The sequence below is a fragment of the Pteropus alecto genome, unplaced genomic scaffold, assembly GCF_000325575.1.
Source record: "Pteropus alecto unplaced genomic scaffold, ASM32557v1 scaffold87, whole genome shotgun sequence".
Lineage (NCBI taxonomy): Eukaryota > Metazoa > Chordata > Mammalia > Chiroptera > Pteropodidae > Pteropus > Pteropus alecto.
The window spans coordinates 6,647,377-6,666,043 of NW_006443225.1; positions in this window are offsets into that span (position 1 = coordinate 6,647,377).

Here is an 18,667-nt window from a genome sequence, read left to right on the forward strand (position 1 = left end):
AGAGAGATGGGTAGAGAGAGACTTAGAGAGAAGAGGGAGAGAGAGAAATAAACAGAAGGAAACAAAGAAAGAGAAGCAGAGAGCTGGAAATAGATGGACAGATAGGAGGGCTTGGGAGAGTGTGCAGACGGGCACTGTTGGTGGCCTTTTAGTTGGGCTAAGTGCACACAAATGGAAAATGGGATAGTGTAGAATGTCAGTCCCATCTGGAGGACCATGTGTGAAATAAGGGCAAAGTGAGCATCTGTATGATCGTTAGTATTTCCCTAATGGGCCAGGAGTGAATTCAGGGAGGGAGTGGGCTGGGAGCCCTGTGTGTCCACAGTGGGAGGCTCCACCCTCAGCCCCAGTCAGCTCTCTCGCACATACATGAGGCTGGGGAGAGGGTAGGGTGCCCGCCAAGTCATTATACTGGGACTAAGATGTGAGGGCCTGTTCTGCGTGGAGCAAAATCATCCCCTCGACTTGTTAGGGGTGGTCCTTGCATTCAGAGATCCCAGAAGTCCAATCCAAGGCTTTTTGATGGACTTCAGAACCCTACTAAATGAGGCCAGCTACCAAGGATGCATAAAGCACACACCGTTCTTCATGGCGTTCATACATTAACTCATTAGTCCTCACAGCACCCTTAAGTGGTAGATACGATTGTCCTGGTTGTACGGATGAGAATAGGAAGCACAGAGAAATTAACCCACTTGCTTGATGCCACCCCACTGGTGAGTGTTACCACATACGCTGGACTTTGAACCCAAGAAGTCAGGTTCCGGAATCTGTGCTCTTACCCACTATTCTACTAATCGAGATTTGGATGTTAAACTAAATTCATTTTTTTTTTTTCAGGTCCTTTCCAGAGAAGACAGAAGAGGTAGTAGAGTGTAGTAGAAAGAACTGACTTCTTGCCCTGGCTCTGCTGTTTATAGCTCTATTTCCAGACGGCCTCTCGAAGCTTCAGTTGGGGGCAGTGACTAAGTGCACTGATGCTGCAGTCAGACCGACCTGGGCTCACACTCCCTGCTCTGCCACTTACCAGCTGGGTGTCCTTGATCCTTTACTTAGTCATTCTAGGCCACAGGTCCTTTCTCTGTAAAATGAGGACAGAAAGAAGGCTGTCCTCATAGGGTTGTGAAAGATAAACAAGGTCATGTAATCAACATGCTTGGCCAGAAGTAAGCCCTCAGTAAACTTTACCTATTTCTATTATCTAACAGATGGTGGCCATTTCTATTTTATATACTTATCGTAGTGATGATATGAGAGAATGAATGTGAATGTGTAGAATTTTTCGCATTGTTCAAATGTTAGATAGTATCGTTGCTGTTATTAAACACTGCCTCAGCATAAGGTACATGTAAGGTATATGGATTAATAGCTTTAGTAGACAGCAAGACGAAGACACTACCATGGGGGATGGGTTAGTGGAAGGGGCTGGAGTGAGGAGTAGACAGTAACCGTAATACCAGATTGAATATGGAAATGCCCACAAAAGAATTCCAACACCATAATACTCTGGGGTCCAGTAGAGAAAGGAATTGGAAAAGATTTAATTAAAAAACGAATTTTTGAAAAGGACATGAAAATCCATTCATTCAATGCATATTGAGTCTCTGCGCTTTGCCAGTCATCGTGGTAGACGCTGGGGATACAGTGATGACTAGGACATGGTCATGACATCCAGGAAGTGGCCTTCGGGATGAGATTTCCACTGGGATGGGTTGGGAAGGGCACTTCAAGAGGAGAAAATAGAGTGAGCAAAGACATAGAGGTAAAAAAGATGAGTGAGCTTTGTAGAGCATCCTGGAGTCATCTGTGGCCAGAACGAAGTTGTAGAGTCGTGGAAGGTAAATTCAGAAAAGGTGTTTGGGGCCATATTTAGGCAATTTTGAATGACTATCTCTAAATAACTCAAAAGGCAATGGGGAGCCATTGAAAGGCAATAAGATGATTGCAGTCACATAAAGGCCACTGTCAACCAAGAAGTCACATTAACACAACTTATTTTAGCTAGTTTAGCGATCCTATCCTAAGTAGATGATAGTCTATCCCAGAAAAGACCTGCTCAAAACTTTTTCAGGGCATAAATGTGTATATTCAAAGTCTTTCAGGGTAACATTAAGTCAACTGCAATAAACTAGCATGACTTTGCACTTGTCACAGATTTACTGTGGTGCTCTGCACATGCGTGCACATACACACACACATCAGTAGACTACATTTTAAAGTCAGTTCTGCATTTGGAGGTATTTACATGTGTCATTTTCTCTTTCAGCTCTAAAATTTAATATGTCAATATATAAAATTCAAGAATAAATGTATATGGCAGGGTAATTGTTCAAGAATTAAAATATATGCCAACAGAACATCGTCAGGCTTTCTTTCATGACATTTGTGGCTCCTTTCTTTGCAGTGTTTCTTTGTGGTAAAAGAGGTAGATTAAAGATCATTGCAAATCAAAGTGATGCCTTCAGTTTTTGAAATGAACGCTAGCTTGTCTTTTTCCACTTTTCATAAATTTGCATAGATCTGTCAACGAAATTCTGAGTTCTTTTAAGAGCAATGTTCAATATGGAGTTGTGAACATCCACGTACCACAAAAGTACTTTGCACCTTTCTCTCTCACTTCACACCCCCACTGCCCTTCCCTTCACCTGCTCCAGAGTATGTTTCTCTCTGAACATCTTCGCCGAAGCTTAAAGAGAAGCAATCAGAGCCTTAAAAACAAATCGAGAGCTGCCAAACCGAACTTGCAAGTAGAAACCGACCCCTCCCAGCCACTGACCCTTCCATGTGAGTTTCTGTGTTTAGTTGCAATTCTGCTGACAGCTGGAGGAATGTGTTTTCAGATGTTTCCCAGTGAAATGCCGGAAGTATCTCCTGGTGGGATCCGAGTAGTCAGGTGTGTGTATTCTTCTAGGGTAAGAGATCTGTCGTTGGCTTCCGCAGGGTTAAAAACCCGCCCCCTCCCACCCCCCAGGGTGTGAGAGAGCCCTCAGCCGAGTGGGAGGACGGAAACCGGACTGGCTTCTGCCGCTCACCCTGGCCTTCAAATTCATTTATGGGGAGTCACAGTGATCCAGTGGTTCATTTGATTCCGATTGGCTGCCACCTGCCAGACACCACTCAGGTTTGCAAGAACAGTCAGCTCTGCTTGCAAAGGGTTGCTAACCACAACTGTCAAAGACTTGAAAGGGGCAGTTGGGGTCTTAGTTTGGTAGATGCTTCGTTGTCTGTTATTTTTAATTCCAAATTAATAGCACAGATCAAGCCCACAGTTAAATAACACATCTGCCTCGAGTTTGGGTAGTGATTCTCAATATGTTTTTTCTTCATTGTTGCTTTAATTATGGCTCAGAACTCTTTTGAATCACTCCCAAGTAACAGGTGGTTTTCTGACCATGATAAATGCTCACTGCTGCTGAGGATGAGGCAGGCAGTTAGGCGTTGTTTTCCTAGCTGTGCTAACACCTAGGCCCCAGGCAGATTTCGAATTAGCAGCCTGTGACAGATTGGAATTCTAAGGGGACTTCTCTTAACCCTTAGTGCTCCCTAACCTGTTTTCAATGTTCTGTGGGGGTAGGGGCTCCCCATTACACCCAGAAGTGCTGCAATTGTACTTTTTGTATCTTGGGAGGTAGCAGGAGGGATCAGGGCAGGTCAAAAAGTTAATATGTCAGTGTTTTGATGGGTGATGGGAGTAGGAACATGGTGTGATATTGAAGATGATTTGAATTTAGATTTTTTAGAATAAAAGCATTCTTTTATATATCTGCAATAGCTGATAACAATTAAATAAGTCACACATGAATCATAGAAATTAAAGCTAGGGCAAAGACCTATTAGATCATCTAGCCAATTCCCCAGCTAACGCAGAATTATTCCCTACAGCGTTTTCGGGAGAGCTCAGTACAGTCTCTTTTGAAAGACTTGAGCAATTGGGGCCTTCAATCATTTCCTTAGGGAGACGAGACGCTTTCCCTTATAAAAGGCCACAGTGTTTTTTCTCCTTAGCCTGATAGCGAAGCTAAAAAAAAAACAACAAAAAAAACCCTGCCTATATACTACCTGCGAAATCATTTGCACATTGAGACTGGCCAGAGGTAGAAATTATACCTACAGGTCTCCCCCAAACCTGGCATTGCCCTGTGCACTCTCATTTCTGCTTTCGGTGCTTTGATTTGCATACGCCTTAGGGGGTTTGTACTGAAAAATCCTTCCGCAGCCTCCCTGTTTCCAATATCGCTATCAAGAACTGGTCAGAGGGAACACTGAACCTTTAGTTTGAAAAAGCACGTTGGAAGAAATCCTGTTGAGCCTGTCCGTGTTTAAAGGATAAAACTACTCGGTCATCCGGGAAATAGCGACTGCTTAGCAATTCCTCCGTCTTTGGAACAAACGGGTATTGTCTCTCCGCGTTGTTTGTGTTGGAGAGGCCACCGCCTGTGCGCACACATGACCCCAGTTCCAAGGCCGACTCTCCCGCTCCGGATTCTCAGCGACCCTGGGCGCGGGGCGCGCACGCAGCTTCCTGCCGAGTTGCCCCGGCGTGTGTCCCAGCTCCAGGAAAGGGCTGGGAGAGAAGGGCGCTCTAAGAGAAAAGGTTTTGTGTTCCGAGAGTTATAGGCACCGCAAGGAATGAAGTACAAAGGTTTCCAGGACGCAGGAACGCGGTGATTGGAACACCGTCTCCTGTTCCGTTCCCCTCACCTTTCTCTCTTTAGACTTCGGTCCATGTGCCAGGCACTGAGCACCGGGATGGGGAACAAGGAAACAAGCTCCCGCCCTGGAGCACCTGGGATAGATGAGGCAGGCAGGTGTGGAAGTAATTTCAAAGCACTGAGATAAGGGTATGAAAGACGTAAGCAGGGCCAGGGAGTGACTTCTGAGCAAGCTTGGGTGCGGGGAAGCAAACAAGGTAAGGAACGGTAGTGGCCCAGACAGAGAGACAGCTGCGTGTAAGCGGGGTGGGGAGTGCGGGAGGCCAGAGGGGGCGCCGGACTGCCATGCCAACCCTAACTGTCTCTGAAAGGGGCTCGCTGTCCTCATTTTGCAGATGAGGGCAACGTGGTTCGGAGCAGCCGGGTGCCTTATCCAAGGTCACACGGGCCAGAGGCAGAGCTAGGATTCAGACTCACTGACCCCACTGTCTGAGGAATACAGGGCGGCTAGAGTACAGATTCCAAGTGAGCATACTTGGGGTCTCCTGGACAGAGCAGGTGGTGATAGGAGCTGTATATCCTTGGGGAGCCCCAGGGGTAACCGGATGTTTTGGTACCCACCTTGCAAGGACAGAGGCAGGGACCTCTGTCCCTTAGTTCAGGGAGAGAAGAAATAGCTTCCCTAGAGTTCATCAGCTCTTATAGTCACACAGAATGGCTGGTGTCAAGGCAAAACCCAGTGCCCCTTGCACCTTGTCTGAGTCGGTTGGGCTGGTGGCAGCCACGCTTGGCCTATGACAGTGGCCAAAGCTTTGTGGTCACAGCCTTCTAACAGGCATTTGACATACGGGAAACCCATGAGGAGGGACCCTACCTTGGAAAAGGGAGGGAGGAGAAAGACACAGAGGCAGCCATAGCAAGAGAGGCAGGTGCTGGCCTACACGTGTCATCGAGAGCAGATGCTGCTTCTTTTGGAGTGGCCGTCCCAGCCTTGTTCTTCATGCCTTTCTCATCTTTTCCTCAGCCCAGGTATGGGGATGTTTTGATCTGATTGGAGAGGTTGTGAGAAGCAAGCATGACGTCCTAGCCCTTCTCCCTCAAAGATTTGCTGGCCTGCGAATATCCTGGGTTCTCCCCTCTCCCTGTCCCAGGTGCTGATCGGGGCCTGCTGCTTGTTGCAAGTTTACGGTGTTGTAGAAGGTTCGAGGCAGTGCTTTGGGTTGACCTCAGGTCTCAACTTAGTCTCCCATTAGGAAGACCCAATCGTGACCATAGCTAAACTGGGGTATCCAATGCAGATTTTATAGTAATAAAGTTGCTTTTTTGAACAATTGTGTCTACTTTAAATTGATTCTCAACTCAGAGATGGAGAAAAGAACTGTGATTAACATTCCTCAAATGCTAACACTGTGGGATTTAATACAGCATTTGAGACAGAGATCAAGTGAGGATTAGGGCTGGAGTTGAGGGAAATTACTGAGAATAAGACAGACACATTTGATTATAACTAAAAACCAGAATAAGCTCAGTGTCTGATCGTACAATTATGGTTAAATAAATTATGGCATATCAATACAATAAAACATAACATTAAAAATGATTATATGTGTATCTAGATTGTCATATAATATTCACATTCTATTAGAGACCAAAGCAGATTTTAAGACAGAATAATTGCATTTTGATTAAAACATGCATAAGAAAAAATCTGGAAGAATATAACCTAGAATATTAATAGATCATCTCTGGGAAAGGGATTATATGTAATTTTTTCCCTCTAATGTATTATGTTAATTTTTTCCTAAAACGAACATGATTTCTTGAATAATTAAAGAAAATGGGAGACTGTGGACATCTTGTCATACAAAAAAGAAGTTATGGTGGAAGGAGATAGCACTGGATCTAGAATCAGAAAGATCTGGTTTTGACTCCCAGCTTTGCTCCTTCTAGCGAGGTGGCCTTGGCACTTGGCATCTTTTATTTCTTACTCCCACTGGTGAGGGCTCATAGCAATGCACAGCAAGACAGCCTGTCATCTGGCGGGTCCCCAGAGGTCCACAGGTTCTGATGTGTGAACAGAGCTTGGTCTCCACAGCTTTGCAGGCTCAAAATCTTGATTTTGTTATCCCCCAAGAGTGGATCAGGGATTGACTTGCACTAATGAACTTCATAAACGGTTCGTGTGTGAGTTAAACTCCATTTTTACTTTCCCTGATAATAAGGTGGAATGAGCTGGCAAGAGGAGGGAGTCCTGACTTCTTCATCTATGTAGGCGTGGGAAAGCCGAACTGAAATGAAAGCCTTGCTGGGTGAGTGTAGAGTCTTTCACATTTCAGCAAACAATTCCGATCACCTAAGATGGAGTGGGCTTTGGGCCAGGAGCTGCAGATGCACTGGTGACAGTATTGCCATTTCCGTAGTGGGTAGAACATTATTAATGATGGCACAGGTTAGTGGCTAGGAGCTTTAATGTCAGATGGTCTAAGACTCAAGCTTTTCCATTTACTCACAGTATAGCCTTGGATAAGTCGCTTAACTTCTCTGAACCTCATATTTTTTTCACCTCTAAAAGGAAAATAGCTCTTACCTCACTCATAGTCTTTTTTGAGTATTAAATTATGTGTGTAAATTGCTAAGTACAGTGTCTGGCACATAGATGTGCTCAGTAAATGGTGCTATACCAGCTATCGATACACTATTTTAGCTTGATGTCTGTCTGTCTGTCTGTCTGTCTGTGTGTATGTATGTATGTATTTATTTTGAAACTTTTTTACAGCTTTGCAATTTTTTTACCAGGATTTGCTAACCCTGGACCTTCACCAAGCTAACCTCCTAAGTATTAATATGCATGTGTGTACATGTGGCTTTTATTTTCTTGACTTTCTTCCTCTAAAACACCCACTGAGCCTTCTGATTATTACGTTTTTGTTTTTTAACTATGTTAATACCATCAATTGGGTCATGGGTTGGCAAAACACTTTCTGCAAAGAATTTGATAGCAAATACTTTGGGCGGAAAGAAGAAGGAGCAGAAGCAGCAAGAGAAGGTGGTGTATTGGGGTGTATGTATCAAATGTGGGTTTGGGGGGACCCTGGTTGCTATGCAGGTACTATCTCTTCTTAAATAACAGTCTCAGCCTCCTTCCTTGCCCTTACTCCTCCCATACCCTGTTATCACTATTGCAACTACTCAACTTTGCCACCGTGGAGCAAAAACCGCCAGAGACTCATGTGAATGAATGGGCGTGGCTGTAGTCCAATAAAATTTTATGGGTACTGAAATTTGAGTTTCTTATAATTTCCACTTGTCAAAAATATTTTTCTTTCTCTCTATCTTTTTTATTTTCAATCATTCAGCTACAAAAATGTAAAAATCAATCCGGATTTGGCCTGCAAGCTACAGTTTGCTGACACCTGACTGAGGCAATAGTCAGGTCGCCTCTAATTAGAAAACTTCTTAGATCATTGATCTCATCCCATATGTGTTGATTTTATAATGTAATTCTTCGATAACAACTTATTTCCCAGTTCTTGGGCCTGTCTCACTATGGCTGCCCTCTTCTCCACGCCTCCTTCCCACCATGTAATGGCCACGTGTATCTTACAGGCCACATATACCCTTACATGTGAGGGTAAAATGACTTACTACAGGAAAAGAGCCTGGTCATATGTTCATTCCCAGTAAATGTTCTTTTCTTGATTTCTCTTTTCCCCTAAGGTTATTTGGAAATTGCCATCACCGCCCCTGATGCCTGACCTTAGTGGAAATGAGGATGTGGCCCTAACTTTCCATTTGAGATAAGAAAGGTACCTTTTTTACACCATAGTCCATCCCTTGTACTTATGATGAGTAGTATGGAGAGAAAAGATATGATAGGGCTCTACAGAAACGATACTTGTAGAGTCCCCCGGAAAGTACTTAGGTTGCAACCGCTAGAGCTAGGGACCACATCTAGCACACGCCCTGGTCCCTACCAACACGCAACGCACAGGACACCTTAGCTCTGTTCTTGTCTCACATACGTGCTGGACATGTATCTGGCTCTTAATCCCAGCTGGAGAAATAGATTCAGCTTTATGAAATACGCAAGAGAATCGTATACTTTACTGAAGGTATTGTGGGAATTCAAGAATTTATAATACATTCCACACTGCAAAAACGTAATAAAACATCATGTTAGACATTTCTTTTGACTCTTGCAAAGTGTTTCTTCTCCCCGCCCCCAGCTTTCTTGTCTCCCTTTCTTCTCTTGTCTAAAAATCTTCTCTTTTCCTGAGCACTTCAGCTCAGTGTTTCTTCTTCTATTCCAGAGCATCTTTTTAGATCATTACCTTTTTTTTGGATGTTCATCCGTTAGAAGTTCCTTTGCTAAGAGTCTGTTAAAGGTAAACTGAGTTTTTGTTTGGCAAAAATGTTTTTCTTATCATTCTTGAAAGAGAATATTTCTGACAACACAATTCTAGATTGACAGTTATTTTCTTCCAGCCTTTGAAGACATGGTTCTGTAGGCTTTGGCTTCATTGTTTCTGTTGGAAGTCCATGTCAGACCACAGTCATTCTGTGGTAGATGATCTGTCATTTTTCTTGTTGCTTTCAAGATTTTCACTTCAGCTTTGGTGTTTTACAGTTTCAGGTGATGTGCCTAGTGTGTGCGTGATCGTTTAAAAAAAATTATCCTGCCTGAGATATATCGTATTTCTGTCTCTGAGGATTCATATCTTTCATTAGTTCTGCCATTTTCTTAGCTCTTCTCTTCCAAGAAGTTCTCGTCCTCGTTCTTTCTATTCTCTCTTGTGTAACTTTGGATATATGTTAGACCCTGTCATTCTTCTTTTCTTTTTCTGTTTTCTATTTTCTTATCTTTCTTGTGCTGCATTTTGAGTATTTTCTTAAAATCTGGCTTCAGTTCACTAACTCTCTCTTCATCCATGTTTATTTTGCTGTTTTACCTACTTATTTCTCTATCTATACGCACACATCTATCATCTATCTTTCTTCTATATATCTTTCATCTATCTATCATCTATCAACTATCATCATCTATCACCTATCTATCTATCTATCTATCTATCTATCATCATCATCATCTACCTACTATCTATCAATCATCTGTCATCTATCATCATCATCTACCTACCTACCTACCAACCTACCTACCTTCTTTCTATCTATCATCTAATATATGCATGTGTATATCTATTTATACGTTTTTAATTACATATAGTTTTATTTTTATTTCTACAAGTTCTACTTTTTTTCTTTGATAAATCTGTTTGGTCACTGTTGATAGTGCTCTTCTCCTTGTTCATTTTCCTAACTTTTATCTCTTTCCACATTTTGTGCGTAGTTATTTTATGTTCTATATTTAATAATTCTATTCTATTGAAGTTCTTGGTGGTTTAAGTCATGCTCGTTGTTTTCGTGGACTCTCACTAATGGTGGTTGGTTATCTTGTGGTTTAGTAAATTTTTTCTCTGTTTTTAAACTTACATTTAATTGAATTTAAACGGTGGGAATCCTCATGTGACTAGGTTAATAAGGCTTTGCTCTGGAGAAGATTTGCACTTCCTTCTTCTCTCCACCAGGTACACCATTGTTACCAAACTGAAATACTTTACTTTATTTTCTTTGTTTGGGGTTTTCAAGATGAGGTGGGTAGTGAAAACCTGAACCCGAGACTCATGTGACAGCAGGGCTACAGTTACAAATATCCAGGAGAGACCATTATTACTACTTAAAATTTTTATTATTACTACAATCATTAAGAATATTTTCTACTTGGAACTGTGGCAGAAACAGATAGATTCCCCTCTGCCTTGTTTTGTCAGCATGTATAGTTTTCTAGTGGACCCTTTTCCTGGAGTGTGAGCCCCTTTGAAGGTTCAAACTTTATGTGAGTCCCAGGTTCATCCTTCTACTTTGTACAAATCCCAAAGACCCCATTTACCTACACAATTATTAAGGGGTTTCCTAAAGGATCAGCATAAATATTTTAGGCTTGCTGGCCATGTGGTCTCTGTTGCAACTACTCAACTCTGCTCTTACAGCATAAAAGTCCAGTCATAGACTATACATAAATAAATGGGTGTGGCTGTGTGCCAATAAAACTTTATTTACAAAAGCAGGTGGTTGGCCTGCATGTTATGACTTGCTAATCCCTGCTGTAGAATCCTGGTATTGGTATTCATTTCGGGAGCAGCCCCAGCTCCTGAATTTTCTTACTTTTTTCTGCTCATGGCTTATTTTATTTTGTTTTATTATACTTTATGTTTCCAGGAATTTTCCGTATTATCTTGAGAGTTAATCAGTTCACTTAATATGGCAATTTATTCAGCATCTCAGTGTTTTGCAGTGGAAGAGTTTTCAAAATATCTAGTCATTTGTATTTCTAATAGCAAAACCCCAAAATTTATCTCTCCCCTTTTGCTTACAAAAGTTTATCATGCCTCTTAGCTAAAAAAACAAACAAACAAACAAACAAACAAAAACCCAACAACCCGGTACTTTAGCTAAGTGGCAACCATCTACTTTTCCTTAAGCATCTCCCCTACTCTTTTAGCATCTCGTTGTCCCCATTTAGAGTTTCTCTTCCATCTGAGAGCTTAGAGTCTCAGGTTAGTAAGATTTCAGAAGAGATATACTAAGATTGTGGCCTCTCTTCTGTCATGTCAGAGGACGGAATAGGAGAAATTTAGGTGTTATGTATGAACGGAGCCTTCTGAAGTTTCTTCCAGACATGTTTATTGAGCCTCTGCTACATGCCTCTCCCTGCTCTAGGGGTTGAGGTTTATTGGTGTAAGAGACAAATAAATAAATAAATAAATAAATCTTGTTCTCTTAGACCTGGCATTTTAATGGGGTGGAACAGAAAACAAATAAGTGGATAAAACCAGGAAAAATCAGGAAATGAGAGTGCTATGTTGAAAACAAATGGAATTGTCTTAACAGAGTGACTGGGAGATTGTGTGTGTGTGTGTGTGTTTGTTTTGATTGAATGGTAGGGAAGGGGCATTTAATGAAGAGGAAACATTTAAATCCGACTTGAGTGATATAAAAGAACAAGCTCTGTCAGGATCTGAGGCAGGGGAGGGAAGTGGAGCTTAAACATAGAGCGGGAGCCAGTGCAGAGGCTGCGGAATAGGAGTATTTTTGGTATTTTCCAGGGTCAGAGAGAATGCTAGAGTGGCTGAGTTAGAGTAATAGCAAAATTGAAACAAAAAGGTCCTGAAGAAAAAGAAAAAAATGGGAATCTGAGAAACGGTCGAACTAAGTCAGGAGTATAATGAAAAGGAACTCAGGGATGACAGCTGTGCAGCAGCCTTAGAAAACAATGGGTCCAAATTAGTCCAGGAAAGCAGAGGGGCCCAGTAAAGAATGTTTTCAATAAGAAAGGGGGTTCTATTACACACATTATATGATTAAGCTCCTGGAAGATTTTCATATGTCTTCTGTTCGTCAGAAAAAAAGAAAGGCAATAGACATTGTGAGAAAAATTAAAAATTTACAGGAAATGTATAGTTCGGATATGAATAAGCGGCAACATGGCATGATTGAGAGTAGCCGATGTAATTTAAGAGAAGAGAGTGCATTCGATCTTGACGTGTGGAACATTCTCCTCTGGGCAGTTTAGGTTTAGGGCGATACAGTCCGATGGCTGCACTTGTTTTCCTGTGAGTACAATCATATTACTCAGTGGGCGATGTTAATGCGGTGACAGTAGCATTATAGATGTTGTTTTAGGGTTTAAAGTTTTAGATTCAACTGATATTGACAAAGCAAGAAAGAGCCAGAGGTAAGGAAGGACAGATGCTCTAGAAGTAGGCACACCAGCTGCAGAAGGCTGGGAGGGCAACGCACTCCAGCCAGCCCATTTCCTTGTCTTACGTAGCATGTCTGAGGGGTGAGGGTTTGAGGAAGAATTTACATTTTCAGTTTTCTGGTGGGCTGAAAGCTTTTAAAACTCCCTGCTTGTCTTATTTTTATAACTTTTTTAGACAGAGTTACTCTTTAGTTGCTTTATTCCATAGTATTTATGGAACATTTCCTACATTCCATAGATCATATACCGGGGAGCAAGTGGAGAACAAGACAAAAAAAAAAGTCCCTGTCCTCATGTAGCTTATACTCCAGTGGAGGAGAATGTGCCTTTCCACAGGTATCAGACCCACGTGAAAGAAATGAGGTATTAGTGACATCTCAGTCGTGCTCAGCAACTCCCAAATTTTGATGGCCGTGTGTGTATTGACGAGTCTTAGATCTCTGTCTTCGGACCAGACCTTGTTCCTGAGCTTGACATCTGCATGCCTAAGTGCCTACGGAGCATCTCTAAACCTGATCTTCTTCCACATCCTGCAGCTCTGCCAGACAACATCTTCCCCCCTCTTCCGCCTCCTTTCCTTCTCCCACCCACACTCCACCCCACGTCCAATCAGTTGCCAAGCTCTGCTGATTTCGTCTCCCGTGTAGAACTCAGCTCCCTGCATTGGTTCTCTGCCCGCTGTTTCTTCTCAGTCCCGGCCATTATTTCTCATTTGCATTATTCCAACACGCCCTTCACTGCTCTTCAATCCATTTTCTACACAGCAGCCAGAGAGACATTTCAAGCAAACAAATCTGATCATCTCATTAAGGTGCTTAAAGTCCTCCAATGACTTCCCACAGCCCTTAGGAAAAAGTTCAAATTCTTTAGTATGGCTTGTAAAGTTCCTCTTTCTTTCTCTCATGTACGTGTGCATGCATGCGCGCACACACACACACACTTAGGCCTGCACATATGCTACTTTCTCTTTTTAGAATGTTTTCCCCATTACCTAGTTCTGTTCTACAGGGTCTTCTCACCCTTCCTGTGCACTCAGCTGCTTGTGTTGCTGGCAAGACACAGGCCTCACACTTGTTTGTGAAACTCTGCTTGTTTTGGTGTCCCTTTGACTGAGTCTGGGGCAGAGTGATTATAGAATGCAGGCTCTGGGTTCGAATCTCAATCCTACCATTTCTTTGGGCAGGTTAGTTAACTTTTCTTAAACCGCGTAAGCGTCTGCAAAGTGGGGACCACAGCAAACATACCTCACAGGTGTTAAGACATGTGACGTGCCACAGTGCATCTTTGCTAATGACTTTTATTGTAACTCTCATGCTTCTGGTCTCAGCTTAATGAGGATCTCAGGGAGGTTTGAGATGGCCTCCATTGTCATGGCTCCTGCATTTCTCTTCTGTGCACGCATTCCCCTTTATCGTTCGTGTAGTAGCAGTAACTAACTGTCTGCTGGTCTGTGAGCTCCACGACTACGGAGACCAATCTCTTATTTCCCACATTTCCAGTGCTCAGTGCAGCGCTTGGTGCATGGTGTTGCTCAGTGAAAAAGGAATAAATGAAGAAGGCATGAGATGGATGCAGAATTTAGTCAGTCTGATGACCCTGGAAAGAACTTTTTAATCTTGAGAATCGCGGGGTCCCTGGCACACCTGAGCAGACAGCTCCACATCTGGAAATGCGTTCTGTCATTCTATAACTCAGAAGAGCTTTAAAAATGTATTTCTTTATTGGTTTTTACAAATGCTTATTTCCAGCCATGTTTTTAACTTAGAGACTATTAAGAGATGTGTCTAAATGTCTGAAGGTTAGAACCATTTCTACCAGCTGAGTGCAGAGAGGTTTAGAGGCAGGCTTGCAGAGCATCGTACACCCCAGTCCACAGTGTCACTCTGCCTTGAGAAGGTCCTCTTTTAAGGGGCAATGTTGTTTATTCATCTATGCCCCCATGCAAACCTATCGCGGGACCAGCCGGTGTTCCTCCTTCGAGTATGTTGCTCTGACATAAGGCTGGCGGCCCACTGTTTGAGGTGGGTGTGACATGACCTCAAGCAGCGTTGGCTCCTTTAAGAGCAGGGACAAGCTTGAGGAGTCCTGGGGCTCTCACCCCTCTACCGCCAGCAGCAGAGCCCAGCTGTCGGCAGGCCCCACGGGACTTCCCTGTGTTTACATGAACGGTCAGATGGTAACCTCTCCTAGCTCACGGGCAGGCTGCAGTTACCTCATCTGCAATCCAGTGACCTCATCCATGTAAAATGTGCCAAGTGCGAAACAGGAGCTGAACCCGCCCAGCCTCTCACACGGAGCCCAGAGAAACTGTCCTCCACGTGGGCTTGGGGAATCAGCCGGAGAGCTGTCCACTTAGTAATTGCTCCCAGCCAGGAGCTGATTCATAAGTCAAGTGGATGTGTCTTCTGGGGGTGGAGCTGGGAGGTGCCTGTGCAGAAACGTGTGTATCCACACTTGGGACCTGCTTATTTCATGAAATTTGTGTCCTCTCCAAGAAGTACCTCAGACCCCAGGCTAGGCAGAACCGTTATCCCCTCTGGCCCCTACCCCCACCCCAGCCACACTTAGACACTTTGTAGATGTGGATGCACAAACAGGATGAGAAATGCACCACAAAAGCAGAGAAAGACACGTGTTTTCTTAACTGGGGGGTGAAAGCATTACTAGATACTGTTTTCTTGTTTTTTTGTTTTCCATTGTTTATCACTTTCTTTGAATTATATTTGTTCTCTCCCTCCAAAATATATTGCATGTGATGACTAGGAATATAAAATAAATTACCTTTGCCATAGGCTGCTGGGTTTATTAGGCCCTTTCAAGCTCTTCACAATGTAAAGGACAGGCTGACCTAGAGTGATCTCCTCTCGCGGTAATAGGAGCTCTGCTATTTGTGCATTTAACAGCTTAACCCTTCCAGTTACTCCAGAGCTCTGCCTTCCTGCTGGGATTTCTTTAGGGAGGGTCATCCGGTTTGGGATGGCATTTTAAATTTCCAGGCAGCCAATTTGTGTTATCCAGATCATGTGTACATTTAAAAAATACAAACAGAGGTGAAAAACAAGCCTGGGAAATAAAAATGGAAGAAATGACATGAAAGTTAAATAGCTTCAGAGATCAAGAATTTTTTAGGCAATGCCTGCATAACGAAGGTCTTGTGTGTGTGTATGTGGGGGGGGGCACTTATTTTAGGGAGCCAGTGTTAATAGCACGAGAGGTCACCTCCTGACTGCATGGAGATCGATTAGCCATATAGGACCCATTGCTCTTCTCCTTTAAATGCCTGACAAAACTAGTTATTTAAGGTGGGATCTAAGTCTTCCGGGGAGGGAAGCAAATTGTTGCCTCTAATGAGCAAAAGAGCAGAGGTCATTATTTCGATGGGGTGTTTGTTATTTACTCCCAATCACGCGCCCGACCGATTCTTGCTTATTAGCAAGCGTGCAGCAGCACTGGCAAGTGTTCAAATAATTTCCCCCAAAATCTGGACTCCAGGACACTCCACTGCACACAAATGAAAGTCCTCATGAACAAATGGCCTCCCCGGCCTGTCCAGAGTCACCTAGTGTGCGGGCAAGTGGTTTTTCAGAGCAAGGTAAGCTACGGAGAATCAGAAGCTGTACGTTTAAACAGTCATAGGCCTGGTTTTGTTTCTGCCTCCTGCCGCACAATCCCGAGCAAGCTGGTGTAATATGTGCGCTTTACATATCAATGGCAGAGGAGGCTGTTTCCAGATGGCTGTACCTATTTCAAAGCCACCTTTTTATGCAGGAGGAAGACCGTGTGGCCTCCCTCTAAGTCAATGTGTTTTGTAAGCCCTGGGAATGAATGCTTAAAACATGGTCCCAGGCTATATTTCATGTCCAGTCCGACGTGTTGTGTGTGCACAGCTGTTCGGGGCTGGCATGTGGTAGCATATTAAAAGGAAGATTACCATTTCCCATTTTTTCCCCCTTCTGAAGCCTCGATACGCATATATGAAACTTGGGGAAAAAATAGGCATAATGAGACAAGGAAGCCAGGTCTCAAGGCACGAGTCGGTGCACATCTGGAGTTTGTAGCATTCTAGAGATAGTCACTTATTCCCAGGAGCAGCCTCCGGGGTGGGGACGGTGGCCCGGTATCCATGGTGAGCTTCCCTATCGCACTGTGCCAGGTGTGCGTGTGTGTTGTTTCTTGGAAAGGCTGTCCTCTGAGGGGGTGGGGAGGGGAGAGGACAAGAGAGGAGAGGAGGGAAAAACAGAAGGGAGGTAATTAGGCGCCACCTTGCCCAGCGGAGCCAGCTCAGGCGTCTGAAATCAGAAGTGGGTATTGGACGGGCGCTGGTGGAGTCAGATGGTGTGCGCAGAGGTGCCTGCCAGCTCCACATTTGTTTCTATGGGGACAAGACCAGGGAAGGGAGGCCCTGGGGTCAGAGGAGCCACAGATAACAACACCTAGCGGGATGGGCCCGGGGAGGTCCTTGCTACTGGCCTCCTATGCAGTGTGATATTGGTCTTGAACTGACAACCTGAATTCGTGCTGTTTTTTCCTCGTTGAGACATTGCAAGTGTTTCAGACCTCACAGGCTGTATTTAGAAAAAGGCTTCATGGGGCAGCATTTTGACTGGATAGCTAGCTGACCAGCTGAACTTTATATTCCCACTTAATGGATAGGGAAAGTGAGGTTTCAGGAGCTGTATGTACCTGCCTTACCATGATGGGTAAACCGGGAGTGTGGCTGGGAGGTTTTCCCAGGAAAGAGAGTTCGTTTTAGTTTCATAGATTCATGGTTTTTTTTTTTTTTTTTTTTTTTTGAGCTGCAAGATTGTGAGGTTCCAGATGCTCCATGTAAAACAATGCCCCACAGGGGAAAGCCAGGGAAGGGAAGTGTTAGGTCCAGCTTGAGGCCACCCTAAAAAGGGTTATAAACAGCAGCTGCTTCTATTGTGTGTGCCAAGTGCTGCCTGTTAGGTCTCCCAACTCCTGGTTTCTTTCTCTTAAACCAGATGTGGCCAACAGGAGTTTGTCAATCCGTAGGTGGACCCTAGATGGTGGGGATCAGGGAAAGGAGGCCAAGGGGCACGTGGGGGTGGTCTGGGCGCCCAGGCGGGGCAGGCTCTCTGCCCTTTCTCAGGTGCTTGGGTTTTCCTCACGTCTGGTTTGCCATCTCAACTCTTGAGCTTCGGCCGCTGAGGCAAAGTGGCCCGACACATCTGATCTTCGAGCTCAGATGTGGCATGTGGTGGGCACAGAACACACCCGAAGATGACAGATGATGGCAGAGGGGTGCTCAGAGGAGCCACAGCCGGGGAGTCCCAGACGGAGGGTAGGAAGAGGGTAAACATGAGACTCCGTGCCGCTGGGATCATGCAGACCCTGGGTGATGAAACACGAGGACGCAGGCAGGAAAAGACAGAGACATTTCACTCAGCCACACCTGGCGAAGGGCTCCAGCAATTCCCCAGTTGGTAGGGAATAGACGTCAGCCTCAGAGCCATATTACTTTTAGTGTGTGTTTGTGTGTGTGTGTGTGTGTGTGTGTTTACCATTTAAGAAAGTGTGGATTCAGGTTTTCTTAATGAATGCCTTCTTATTTATCTTTCCCTCTTTCTTTCTTTTCCCAAGAAAGAGACTCTTTTCAGATATGAATTAAAAGACCCATCTGAATAAGTTGTACCCTAACTCGTACAGCCAAGAATCACAAGCACGGAATGAAGAGATGGGGTGAGCAGCATCTCTTAAACAGCTTACGTTTAACGGATGTGGCCCAGGTAAATGGAGCCACAAGCAACAACCTCTGTCTTTTTGTCCTCTCCTTTTTCTGAGTTGATAAGAATCATTGCAAGACTTACCTTTGGAGGTTTTCAATTATGCTCCCTAAGCTATTTCTGTCATTGTATCTGACAGTTATTTGCAAATTACACAGCAGCGAATTCTCATCCACAGCTGGTAGAGGTGAGATGGGTGTAGCCATTCTGGGGAGAGATTCAAAAGTACTTAGGCAGATGATATATTCTTATAATCCATGACACAGCAATCCCAATATATTGTCAGAGAAACTCTTACATACATTCATAAGGAAACAAATGTGTAAGGATATTCTTCACAGCAGTTTTTTGGGAGCTGGATGCAACATAGGTGTTTGTCATTTGGGGAATGGATAGATGAACGTGATCGAAGCTTATGGTGGAATGTCATGCAGCAAGCGAAGCGATTC